At 40.1% G+C, this 14,587-nt stretch overlaps 1 long non-coding RNA gene across 4 annotated transcripts in view; it reads left to right on the top strand.

The window, feature by feature from the left end:
• Positions 1-14,587, top strand: part of LOC138516113 (uncharacterized) — a 229,590-nt gene that overhangs the window by 33,366 nt on the left and 181,637 nt on the right. For all 4 annotated transcript variants that reach the window (XR_011282229.1, XR_011282231.1, XR_011282228.1 and 1 more), the window contains one exon: positions 1,061-1,237. This is a non-coding gene — a long non-coding RNA (uncharacterized lncRNA). The remainder of the gene's footprint in view (positions 1-1,060; positions 1,238-14,587) is intronic.

The following is a 14,587-nucleotide window of genomic DNA, read 5'->3' on the forward strand; positions in this document are numbered from 1 at the left end:
AACCCAGTTCTATGCGTATAGATGCATTTGGTACAGATTTTGCCAAACCCAATGTTTGCTTCCATAAACGAGCTTGCAGAGAGTTGAGAATTTTGTCAATATCATGTAAACACAATTCCAACCCATACAACAACACAGCTTCAATTTTTAACAAATAAAATTGAATGGCAACACTTAGTGAGTACTTGCACTATTTTTGAAATATGATTCTTAATTGAAAGATCAAGGGTCGCATTTTTAATACTAAGGAGTTCTACCAGTGCTTTTTAGAAAAAGCATTTGTGACATCAAAGCCCAGGTATTTCAGTGCTGAAATCCTTTTCACCGAGATGTTATTAATGGTCCAGTTAAATCGTGGCAGTTTCTTGCCACTCAAAAATATTATGATCTTGGACTTTGCTATGTTAGGGCACAGATTATGATCATGTGCAAAAGAAGCAAATGCTAGTAGTTTATTTTGGAGACCAAAGGGAGTTTTATCAAATAACAGAATGTCATCCGCGTAAGCCAGCCAATTTAATTTTAGATGGCCAGTCTTCACAGGAAAACACATTATTTGATTCCAAATAAGATCAATTCCTACCAAGTAAATGTTAAACAAAGTAGATGCAAGGTTACAACCTTGCTTCACCCCCCGTACAAGTACGAATATTCTCTGTTACGTCACCTTGTTGATTAATTCGAATATTAAAATAAGTATCTGTATGTAGTAATGCAAACAACTGAATAATACTTTTGGGGAGTGTCCACTTTTGTAGTTTTCTCCATTGTGTATCTCGAATTACGCAATCGAAAGCAGAGCTCAAATCTAGAGCGGCCATGTAGATTTTGCCGGCTGTGTTTTTCTTAGTTGAGTATAGAAGATGCGATAAAACAGTAGCATTCGCTGCTGTACCCATCTGTTTTCGAAATCCCATTTGATTCTGGGATAGAATATCAAGGTTTTTTATGTGATTTTCGAGTTCTTGTAATAGCAGTATAGTGAATACTCTATATGAAGCATCTATTAACGCTATAGGCCTTTAATTAAACGGCTCATCTGGATTTCTTTTTTTTATAGATGGGGACTATCAAAGCCGTATGCCATGATTGAGGAATAGTAAAATCAGAATTCTAGCCCAAAATGCAGCATCAGTTTTTAGCACACATGCCGGTATGCTATCAGGGTCAGAGGCCTTTGAAAAATTAAGTTTGCCTATAGCCCAAATGACATCATCAATAGTCCATGTAATACGTGGTAAGTGCTATAGTTTCTTCCTTTCAAAATATTGTTGAAGATGGTTATTGGGAATTTTGAATGTCTCAGTGATGAATATTGACCATGCTTGTGCGGAAATGCCATTGTACAATTACTTTATTGTCAGAATTGTTAAACATGTTCCAAATTGATTTAGTATCATGTTTGCATAAATGTCTGACAATTTTCTGGCTTTCAGAAAGATTCAATACATAGCGATGGCTTTGACGTGCACGAGTGTATACCTGCACAATTTGTTTTTTTCACATAGCATACTTTTCATCAGAAACCCTTTGACTTGCCAATTGTTTCAAAGCTTTGTTTTTGTTTTTTTAAAGAGGCAATGTGCTGGTCAAAGTGATGAAAATGTGGTCTCTGCTTAATTTGATATGTTTGAGTAAGCTAGCCAAACATTCTCGAATAATGTAATTACTGAATCTTTCGAGCCAGTCATATTGTTGCTCAGAGTATCTAACCAGAGGGTCAAATGATGTAATCCTTGCAAGATATAACACAGAAATTTGTTCCAATGAATTGTGCTTGGGAGACGCTCTATTTCCACCAGAGCCAATTCCAGAACTGTATCAAGATGAGCAAATAACAACTCTAATTCCATTGCAATTAGGCAATGATCGCTAAAACCCATGTCAACTAAGGTAATTGGTGTACACAATTCCAAAAAATGGTCCGATATGAAAAAATAATCAATTGTCGAGTAAGACTGCTCCTTATGCCACGTATATTGCAGCGTCTTAGGATCAAAACTGAACAACTCATGTTCCAAAGAGCAAAATAATTCCTCCAACGTTGACCTGTGTCAAAGGCATGTCGTTCAGTTCATTATATGTCAAAGTATGAAGGGAACTATCATTACAATCACATCTGCAATTGGCATTAAAATCACCCCCTACAATTAGGCCATCATAACCATTTTGAATAAGAGCGCTTTCAAAGATAGAGTCTAAAATTTCCATAAAAGCACCTATATCATGAGTATGTGTGGTAACATATAATATGACCACCATAACACTTTCTTTCTTTTCCTCAAGCATTGTCATTTCAATAGCAAGAATATTAGTTGAGGAATGAATGACAGAAGAGTGAACTTTTATGCTGTTGTTCACTAGTATAGCTGACCCTCCTTTGGGGCGACCCATCCCTTGTTTTAGGCCGGGGGTAGAGAAGGAGGTGTATCCATTCACACTCAAAATTTTGGTGTACATGGTCTCTTGCAATAGAATTAGAGTAGGGGTATAAATTAAGAAATTTGAGTTAAAAGCAGAAAAGAAGTTATGATAACCACATTCATTCTGAGAATATAGTTCACCACAACCACAGCTACGGCATGTTTTTGGGAGATGCAACGAAGGCCAGTGTGTGAACCGAATTGCCAATCCATGACCAATCTGTGATATTAGATGCAATAGCTGCTAATTGAGCTATTGCATCAGAGGACACAGCAGAATAAATTGCATTAGTGTTAATTGGAGTGGTGGCTGGCTCTGTTACAACATAATTCAAGAATGATAAAGCCTGTTCCTCATCTGGTAAAAGAAACAAGGAAATCCCCAATGATTCAAACTTATACTGAAAATCCCATATTTGTCTAAGTATAATCAACGATGAAGGTTTACAAATCATCCTAAAATTGTTTTGTCCTGCTAGCTGAACCCATTCAACATCAGTGGAATGTAAGAGCGTTAACATCAGAATTTTATCAAATGTTTTCAATATGTATGCCCAATTCAAGCGTGCAGTACCATTTATAGCAGGATCGCTGATTCAGCCTAAAATGGTAGAGACATTGTGTAATAGAGATGAGCGATCTTCCTCCTGTAATGCCAAACCAACCTGTTCTGCCATCATCCCAACACACTCTGCCTTGACTGCCTGCTTGGAAATGGCATCACTAGCTAGGGCATCTGAACAATAAGGTCCAGACTTCAGCAACATGAATACATCAGCCTTTTTTACTCGATTCCACCAACGGCAGTGAATCGATGTGATGAAGTGTGTCGGATACTGCAGTTCACATTGCATGAGCCTGCAATACAATTCCCTGGTCTTCTCCAATGCTATGTACCAAGGGCTTGGTAGATATGACCTTAAGGGGATAAAATTCAAACAGTTGTGATTGTTTGTTGTCCTTCTTAGGTCATTGTTGATACAGTTTACCTTGTTGACAGTCACCGGTTGTTTAGAGGTACTTAAAACTGCACAGGAAGAGATCTTCTCTATATTTTTTGTTTTTGCTGTTTGTTTTTTTTGTTTAGTTTCTGTCACCTTTTTGTTAACACTTTTATTGCTACCTGCAATATGACACCCCTGCAGTTGCAGAGCTTTTCCACTTTCTGCGTTCAGTTGATCCAAGTCTAAAATAATAATCCTCACTACTTTGTGATGTACTATCAGTGGATTCTGGAGCTGGAATGTCCAAGTTGATGAAAGGGCTGATTTCAAGTTTTGCTATACTGACCTTTTTTTTCATCTGTGATTTTTAAATTTGTTTTTCTCTTAAGAGCCCTTAAGTGTAGTTGTCTCTGTATACGAGACAGAAATCCTCCACTCTTGGATCCCTTATCATGTGTTATCATATCATTTTTGTCTTTATCATTCATTGGGCTAACTGCCAGACTGCCTTCATTTTGTTCTTGCTCAATTATCTGAACCAGAGCAGAAGGACTGTCTAGTGTTATAGGAGATTGATCAGAGTCACAATGCACAAGAGGTAACCCTATGTGGTTAGCCAAAAGTGTCAAATTATTGGCAACCTTGATAACCATTTCCTCAAGTGTACTATTACATGTAAAGTGATGAATCTGACTGGTAACCACTCTCACATTAGGGTCTTCTGTCAACTCGCAATTTTTGATTGGTGGCTCACTCGCAGCTTGAGCGAATGAGCGCCTCATAAATAGTGCAGCATTACCCATTATGTCAGTCTGTGATGCATTAGGCTTCGTGCAGACTAGATCAGTTTGGGTACTCTTGTGCTCAGGCTTAATTTTGTCTTGCCTGTTAGATTCAAGAGGATTTTTGATTTGACCTCATAATATACCTTCAATCTTACTAATTTTCGCTATTAACTCCAAATTGGATTTTTTTAATGACCTTATTTCAAGATGGGTTAGTTCATGTCCCTTGTCCAGCAGGTTTAATATCCTGCTCATGACAGGAAACTGAAGTTCCATCGACTCAACTTCATGGTCCACTGGTGAGGGACCTGAAAAGATAATGTGGGCAGCATCATAGTTTGACATTGAAGGAGATTTCTGCTCTACAGGGCTGGAACAACCACGTGCCCCTTGGTGCGGACTAGACATTAAATTGACAGTAGCACGAATTGGTTCAGAAGTGACTGACATATTAACAACATGTACCACTTTGGAGTTGGCAAAATGAGTGATTTGAACATCCCCAACAGTGGAGACAGAACCAGTATGCGATTCTATGAAAGGAACACTGTTATCAACATTCTGTTCATCTGCATTATGCAGATGAACATTATCAATGCCACCCATTTTTCCTGAACCTGGGGTTGATGGTCCTAAAGATAAACATGTTAGTTTAGATAATTCCAAATTTGCTTTGTCACCCTGACTGGGACGGGTATGCCCAGACTTGGGTCCCGAGCCTGCTGGGCCTAGAGACCCAAGCTACTCCTCACTGATGAGGCCCAACAAGGCCGAAACATGTTTGGGGATGCTTGTGGGCTCGTGCAGAAGGGATGTGACCTAGCAGTTCGGGCTGGACTGCCCCATTTGGGGTGGGACCAAGCCTGATTTGCATATGGTTTTTCCCTCTTCTGTAATGGCTTGGCAGGCGAAGAACGATGGTCTGGAAGGTTGCCCAGAGCAACGCCAGTGGTTAAGATTCAGTCTAAACCTTCCAGCCATCACCTCTTTGTTTTTTCGTTTAGATAATTCCGCCATTACAGTCGGCCCCAGCATGGAAATGTCAGAAGTGTGCTTAATGCTAATAGTGGCATCTAGCTTTAGAGAAGAATTGGGCAGTTCTCTGACACTGAGAAAGCTACACTGTATGGAAATATCTCCATCATACATGTCCTTAATGCGATAGGATTGTCTAGCGGTCGAATCTTCTTTGTTCGTAAGGAAAGATATATCTATCTCCCCCTTGATAGTATGACAGTCTTCATTATCAGTATGAGTGACAGTATTTGGTCTATTTGCTTCCAGCACAAGTGGAGAGCCCCCGCCCTCAAGGATCTCTGGTGGCCCTTCCATTTGGTCATCTGTCATCTTTATACTGTCAAGATGTTTGATTATGGCCTCAAACCTGGGGGTGGGCATAGCAAGTTTACCTAATTTCCTGCTTCGCAAGTTGTTCACCATGATTGTAGGGTATTCATTTCACGCACCAACCACTGTAAATATACTTTGCCATGGCACTTCGGACACTTCCCACTTGCACACCAGTCCATAAGTGTTGTCATGCAGCATTCACATTGATTTTTACGGGAAACTAAATATTTACCACTCGTTGTGTGATATATTCCCAAAGTCAGCGAGTAGTGGTTACTTCAAATGATGTAACTAAAGGATGCCGTGGACTTCCCAGGGGAAAAAGCACTTTTTTAAACCGCATCTTTGTACCACTACAAAGATGCGGCAGCTGCATCAAATATTGGTTTCATCAAACGACACACATAAATCTCATGACCTCGCACAATGATATGCACGTTGCAAGTATTTTGTATCGATGTAGCACACGCTTACTGTCGCATGAAAATGCGAGTTCTCCAAAGCAACAAAACCTACCGCAGGCTATGCCTGGCACCCTGTTCTTGCAACAATTTGCAGCTTGCTGCGTTGCGAACAGCGGACAGCAGACAGCCCACATACAGCCCACTTGCTCAGAGCGTGCACACAGAGCACGCGCGCATGACTTCTTAACGGTTTTCAAAAAAGGGGCGTGGCCTAGATGAATAAATAGAAAATAATGCGTGTTAGTGAAGTATATTTCTATGTTTGTAGCGTAAAATATATTAGAAGTGTTTGGAGTCCCAAAAGCTGTTCGTAGTACCATAAAGTCTCAAGTTGAAGTCCTTGATGTAATGCATGGATGGAAACAGGATGCACGGGCAAAGTCCTCCGGACAGCAGATAGCCCACTTACAGACCACTTGCTCAGAGCGCACCTAGAAGAAGTGACTATTTCATTCCCCGACTTGGATTTTACGTCCTAGGTTCTGGCCTATACTTACCATCCATTCCTAATGAAGCCTATCATTTGTTACCTGAAGACGTTGAATGTAAACATCTCTTTGATGTTATGCAGAATCATGACTTTATCTTTTATCCATCTCACCTACCCATACTGGGGGCTATAGTTTGGACCCCGTGATTTACTGAGGTTTAAGTTTAGGTGATTTTGAAATAACTTCCTTGAGTTGGTCAGACCATTCTATTGTAAGCTTTGTAATTCTTAGTTTCCATCGCTCTCAGTCACAAAATACTTCTACCAGTGCGCAACTGCTTCGCTGTAAGAAAGACCTTGATCTAATTTCCAGTACTGACTTCTTGCAGGATTTATCTTAGATGCAATCCACTATTGATTGCACTGAATGTTGTTCTAAAGTTATGTCAGTTTTACAATCTAACTGTAATCGTATTGCCCCCCTCAAAAATATTTTAAAAAACTGGAGGTACAATAATCAAGGTATAGCAAAAATCTGAAAGGTCTAAAGCAACAGCATAGAAAAAAAGAAAACATATGGCTCAAGTCTAGAGATGAAGCTGATCGCCAGGTGGCCAAATCTGCCTTGGAGGACTATAAAAGAGAGATCATAATTGCAAAATCTTCTTCTTTGCAAAAGCAATTTGATCTGGCTGGAGATGGACATAAAGCCCGGTTCCTCGCCACAAAAACTTGTACTATTTCTGATTGCATCAATGCAAGTCTGCCAGCGTCATCTAAAAAGGCTAATGAGTTTAATCATTTTTTTCAGGAAAAGAATAAAACCATTAGAGATAGCATGGACGTCTGTCCTATTCACACTGACGTCATGTCAGAAAGAAATGGTCCTCTGAATTTGGCATCACCAAATTAAATTAAATTCACATTTTCTCCTGTAGGAACAGATTAAATCGTTGGTCTTTTAGGGAAGCTTAAGCCTACTTATCTGGGCTATGATCTGATCCCAGCTTACTTTGCGAAGCAGCGTGCCACCGCTCTTGTTACAGTTATAAAAACAGTGGTAAGTGCTTCACTGTCACAGGGCTGTGTTCCCCAGGACCTAAAGAAATCATATCTTACACCGTTGCTAAAAAAAGTTCTATCTAATTACCGTCCAATAGCTGGTATTTGGTGGCCTGCTAACATTTTTGAAAAAATGGTGACGAGTCAATTACAGAGTTATGTGGATGAACACAGGATTCTTGATCCTTTCAGTCAGGATTTAGACCGGGCCATGGCACAGAGACAGCCCTTATGATAGTCTGGGATGACTTGTTGACTTTGAAATTCTCATTGCCAGGCTGTCTTCAGTGGTGCAGATTTCAGATAAAACTTTGAAATGGTTAGGTTCTTTTTTGACTAATCGCAGCCAGCAGGTGAAAATGGGGGCTTATCTCTCCAATGCTGTACCCGTGGAATGCAAGGTAACCCAAGGGTCTTCATTGTCACCACTGCTGTTCAACATTTATATTCGTACATTGCTGAAAATCTTTTCTGAATTTGGTTTGTTCTACCATTCATACGCTGACACCAACATTTATGTACCACTTAAGCAACCATGGGAGGCAATAGATTGAGTTCTGTCCTGTGCCAATAAAATCAAAAATTGGATGTTGGAAAACAAACTTCAGTTAAATCCATCAAAGACAGAGGTTATTGTGCTTGGCCCTAAGAGTAGGGTAATAAACACTGTCCAGTGCACTACATGTCCTTCGCTGTTTGGTGTCCCTACAAAATGTTCAAATGCAGTAAAGAACCTGGGCTGTATTTGACAGTCCAGCATGAACTGTAATTCCCTGTAATCCCAGGTTAACCAGACGGTCAAATCTGTATACTATCAACTGAGACTCATAAAACCTGTTGTATCACTAATTACAAAGAAGGAGCTCTAAACTGTAATAGGGATACTTACTAATTCCAGGTTAGACTACTGTATTGCCCTCCGTATGGGTGCCCAAAAACCTCAGATTATGAGACTACATGTTGCTCAGAATTCCGATATTAGGCTAATCTTTTTTTTACCTAGAAAGACAACCATCTGGCAATATCAGAGGAACCTTCATTGGCTTCCAGTACAACAGAGAATCATGTTTAAGGTTTTATGTCTTGTCTTCAATTGTATCCATGGTTTGGCACCAGTCTACTTGACCAAAAAAATCCAAATATATTCTCTGCAACGACAACTTCGATCAAAGGACCATTACGTTTTAATATTCCTATTTGTGAGAACAACTACTTGGGGTGACAGGCTGTTCTCCTTTGGTCCTGGAATTCCCTCCCGCTGGAACTTCGAAGGATCAACTCACTGACTGTCTTTAGGAAAAAGTTGAAACTTATCTTTTTATGTCAAAGTTTCCCATACATCTGTAAGCTCATGAGATGACTTGTGCAGTTAATTCGAATTGGTATTTTGTTTACATCAGTGCCTAAATGCAGCCAATGCTTGGTCCCTTTCGGGTATGTGTGTTAGAAATATTTAAATCAAATCAAATCAAATCTGTCCAATCGCCCTTCTTATAGAGGGTAACTACATCGGATGTTTTCAGTTTAAACTTTATAATATCTTTTTTTTATTTTTTTTATTATTGAATATAGCTGAAATTACATCAACTTTTTCAATTTATACATAGTAAGGATTTCATAAGCATAAAAACGAGAAAAGGTAATACCTATTCACGGTAGAAAAAGACATTCATAAAGATTCACGGGTTGACAAAATATTTTCATGATAGGATAAAATGATTACAAACAAATTTATCATTGTGAAGATAAACAATGTGACACAATTTTCATTCCATGTTCAAAGCCTTTAAAAAATTAATGGTGGCAATTCTTATGCTCATGCATTCAGTTGCTGCCAAGGCGGCCCATCTATTTCTAGGGTCAATTTGTGCAAAATACGCAAAATGATTAACAAAATGAGAACTTCTCAAGCTCGTGAGGGCTGGACAATCCAATATTATATGTTGCAGAGTTTCGACAATCGCTGCATTTTTACAAAACCTACACCAATTGAGGTCCGAAGGAATTTGTTTTCTTCTTGTTTTAACCTCACGAGTGGGCCAAATGTTGAACCGCAACCGTAGGATAGCAGTTCTAATAGCAGCAGATGGAGCCAAACGTAAGTAGGAAGCAGTATCTCTATAACGTTTAGGTCCAAATATTGCAGAGTCAAAATCTTTGTAAGTTAAGCATTGAACTCTAGTGTCAATCCAGTCCATCATATAAACTTTCTTCTTTGCTTGCTCCGGGTGAAACGCGAGAAGATCAAGTGATATATCAGCATTCACCATAATTGCTAGAATATTTGTGGACCAGTATTTTGGAAACAATTCTGATGAGTTAAGTAAATAACTAGAAATGGAAGATAATGTAGAGTTATCACGTGTAGATAGCAAGCATTTACGAAATAAGGCACATAATCGCCAATTGTGTAAGGCAATTAATGAAATTAAACCCAATTCATAGCGCATTAACACACCAGGAATACACTGTGGTAGATGTAAAGTGGCACGCCAGAACTTGGCTTCTAATAAATTGAGGAAGCCTGGGGGAATGATTTGCGTTTCAAGACCATAAAGGATAGTTGCTACAACATTCTGGTTCCAATATGTAATGGCAGCTTTGATCGAAAATTTGCCATATTTGGAAACGATCAATCATGTTTGACAGATCGCCATAGTTAGCTTCTGTTTGATTTTATTCAGATGTGAATCTAATGTAGGACACCCATCAAAAATAAGGCCCAAATAAACATAATTTGGAACCATTTTTATGGGGATTCCCTCAATTTGCCATTCTAGCAAGTGCTTGCGTAGACCTTTAGGGACAAAAGTGACAATCTGTGTTTTACCAGTATTTACTACCAATTAATTTTCTTTAAAGTAGCAACAAAGTGCTGACAGAAGATTGCGTAAGCCACTAGGTGTTTTTGATACTAAGACAAGATCATCCGCGTACCACAAAGCACTAATTTTCACACCATTCAGTTTAGGCGCATCAGCCATTATTTTGCCAAAGATCCAGCGTACATCATTAATAAAAAAAATTAAACAAGGCTGACGCTAAAATACACCCCTGTTTCAGCCCTCTGAACGTGAGAACTGGGAATGATAAGAGGCCCTCTGCATTTAATCTTATGAAGTCCTTAGTTTTTGAATGGAGAGCAAAAATGATGTCAATAAGAGTGGAAGGACACTCCGCCTTGATTAACTTATCTATGAGTTTTGGTCTTGATACCGAATCAAAGGCGGAGTGAAGATCCACAAACGCAAAATATCTGGGTTGTCTCTAATTCTGTGCTTGTTGTCTTATGGCATTTAAAGCAATTAAATTGACGCCAGTGCCCAAACCAGCCACAAAACCAGTTTGTGCAGGATCACGTTGACTTGCTGTAGATGACCAGACATTAAAGTTTCTGAGCACCAACCTAGAGAAACATTTTCCTGGAGCGTCCAATAACGCTATTGGACGATAACTTTTAGCATCCATACGGTCACCTTTTTTATAGATCGGAATAATGACAGATGAACGCCATGATTCTGGAATATTTTTAGTTTGCAAAATGTGGTGAAAAGCATTGTTCAAGATTAACGGCCATTCTTTTGTATTTTGTTTGAACATCAAATTTGTGAGCCCGTCAAGGCCTGCCGCTCTTGACGAGGATGATGTTTTAATAAAATCTTGAATGATGGATTGTGGATAATATCATTAAACAACAAAAATAACATATTGGCTCACAGAAGAGTATAATTTTTTAGTACAGCATTACTGAGGCCATTGAGCCCTGCGGCCCCAGAAGACGACACCAGCTTTATGTGATGTTCTCCGGTGGACACATCTAAAGAAAGGTGCCAGGATGGACCATCACTATTCACTGATGCCTGCGAATTAGAAGGTTTGTATAATTCCTGAAAGTGGAATTGCCACAAATCTTCTGAGACTGTAATTCAAGTTGAGAGATACTTATCTTATTACTTAATGACAAGAAATTACACGTATTGCCAGGCACCAATTCCCTCAGCATCATCGCCCCATCGTTCTGAACCAAAATAAAACTGTGGGACCTGAGCAAGTTTTTATGTCTTTGTTTTAAAACCATTTTTCCTTTGTACAATCCTTACCCTCCTTGCTAGATTTTGCCAGGAGCCTAAGCTTCCCTCTCAAAACCCATTGATTTTCTAAGATGGCCAGTTCAAAACAATGACGCCTCATAGCAGGGCATGTAGCGGTCAAACCCCTAGGCTGCTCCTTACTCCACAAGAAAGAAACAAAATTAGGGGCTATAATGGTTCCCGATTTTTCTTCTTTTTTTTCTCTCTTGTCAACTCGTGTCATATATCCTTACATAACCTCTGGGGTATCTCTTTCACAAACCTCTGGGGTTGCCTTTTCTCTATTCTCTGTGAATATCCTTCTGTTTAGCCCTTGGGTGTTTCTTTCCCAATCCAGAGGTGATTTCTCTCACCAGTCCCTGGGGTATCTCTTTCTCCAGTCTTTGGAGTATCACTCTCACCAACACCGGGAGTTGGGGAAAGAGATATCCCAGTGGTTGAGGACTCGGGTACCTCATAGGATGGGGGAATGATTCACAACAGGGGTCTCTCTCGCCAACCTCTGTGCCTTTCTCCTCAAGCTCTCTCTGCTATTCTCTATTTCAACCATTCTGCTCCAATATCACCCACCCTGCTCCCATCCATGTTTCCTACTCTTCCTCTCTCCCTGTCACCTCCACTCCTCTCATCCAGCCACCTCCAAATCACTCTGCGAGCCTCCACCACGATTTTCCCGTCTCTGCTCACTTCAATACTCCCTCACTGCCAGTTCCCTTCCTTGGCCGTTTATACTCTTTAAAGTCGCCCTGTGGTCAGTCCTGGTGCTATGGGTTTAAGGTGTGGATGTTTAGAGCTTGTGGTTTGTGATTGGGCCAAGTTCCTTTCTGGGTGGTCCCACCTCTGTGTTCTAATAGGTGGCCCCACCCTCTTGATTTCAGGGGACCAATCCTTCTAGGGATAGGCGCCCCATCTTGGATTTTCAGACTTGGTGGAATCTGATGGACTGTCTGTGGTCCGTGGGCCTTGAGAATTCTTCTCCTGACTTTCCAGAAAGTGCATCGTAAAGTTGGGGAATGCTGGGCTCGTGGGTTTGTTAGACTGGCTTCGGAGCTTCTGGAGCATGTATTTGAGAATCTCTGTCTGGTGTGTGTTGCCTCTCTGTGGGTGTTACTCTGCATCTCACTGCAATTTTACAAACTAAAGTGATCTTCTTAAATGGGCCATGTTAATGGATCCGCCCTTGTGACAAATCCTGGCCACGTTTAAAGGCTCTTTTAGCGTGTGTTGGTACCCGGCCCACTTGACAACCCCATCCACAACTTTTAGAGCAAGACAGGGGACTTCATCACAGCCCACAAAGTAGTTGAGGTGATACCAATGCCTGATAATATATAAAGATACATATGATGACAGTACCTGGGCATATGAGCCTTAAATGCCATGTGACTACACCACTTGGGAATATGAGGTGTTGTATGGTGAAATGAAGTGAGCACACCAGTGCTGTAAAACATAATTCTTTATTCTTCAGGTTCATGTAAATGCCCCTCTCCACCATGAGGCTGCAACTTACTGAGATTCATGGTGTAGGCTTTATATACACACATGCACGGCCTTCTAATATGTCACAATGAAACAGGCGGGGCAGGAGCACCGTTATGAAGATAAACACACAACTTTGAAAAAATACATGATCTCAAACATGACAAGCAAATGCAGACTGAATACACATTAAAAGTGAACAATTTAACAGTTGGCCTCTGGCATATAATGACTGTATCAATACATGTGAGTTGGCACCCGTGCCAATTAGGCTGTATCGGTGCACATGATCACTGTAATGTGCACATGATGCTTCACCTAGCAGAAGAATGTATTACTCAGGAAGATATGACTACATTTAATATATGATATGCTATTATCCGGTCAAGTGGCACAGCGAGTAGAGCGCTCGCTTTGACATTAGTGCAGAGCCTGCGAACGCAGGTTCGAATCCCGGCAGCGCCAAACTCAGCGTTTCATCCTTCCGAGGTCGATAAATGAGCACCACACACCGTGGGTATAAGCAGCGCTCAGATACCTAAGGGTTCGTAGCGCTATATAAATGCCAAATTATTATTATTATTAATTATGCTGATTATTCAGGGCTGAACATACCAGCCTAGCAAACAAGACGCATAACTGGGAACCTTCAGCTAATTGCTGGAAATTGGTAGAAAGTTCATATGTCTGTAGATGAAAAAGTTTATATGTATGCGCATGAAAATCTTATTTCGTTGACTTCCTCTTGTAAAACTAATTTTTCATGTTTTGATTATATACAAGTACATTAAAAATAAATAAAAAAGAGAATATATGATTGTTGTATCTAGGTAAATGAGGATTTACTTTATGTAGGTAGTGTCTAAAGGGCTACCCTAACTTATGTTGTCAGTACCTATGGGCATTTATCTATTTATTGAGGGTGCAACTCACCACGTGCTTTCGTTTCAGAGTGCAAAGAGTAATGAATTATGAGGGAAGTGGAAAGGGGCAGAAAGGAGAGCATAAGAAGCGTGCGAAGGGGAAGAAAACAAATAGTAAACTTTCACAGCAGACAGCGAGTGTTGCATCCCAGGTAGCAAATCCATAGTAAGGCTTAACTTTATTTGGTGACATTGCAAGTAAGTCGCTTAGTCACTAATGCAAAGACAAACACATTTCCAAATCAGTGGCCAATATTCACAGTAAGCAATGTGCTGCAACAGTAGAAACTGGAAACAGGTCCTGGTTGCCTTTCGGTTTTCTACAGTAGGTAAAGGATATGTGGATTATCCAGGCAAAGCAGTGTGAAATAAAGGGTTTTTTGCACTTGCCTCATTTTAAGGTGATTCGGTTCTTGCCACATTTCAAGGGGTTGATTTTTCCAGAGTTCAGGAGAATTCTTTCTTGCTGAGTCCTCATTAGCAGGAGGTTTATATACTCTATTCTTATAAGCTGAACAGAAGGTCCATTTTGGGGTGTAGTGCTTGAGGCAGTCAATGAGGTATCGCAGAGATGTGCCCAGCGCACACCATGGTTGAGAAAAAGTATCTCCAGCTCAATTAACTGCTGAATTG

The sequence above is a fragment of the Ambystoma mexicanum genome, chromosome 6q, assembly GCF_040938575.1.
Source record: "Ambystoma mexicanum isolate Mex_15411 chromosome 6q, UKY_AmexF1_1, whole genome shotgun sequence".
Lineage (NCBI taxonomy): Eukaryota > Metazoa > Chordata > Amphibia > Caudata > Ambystomatidae > Ambystoma > Ambystoma mexicanum.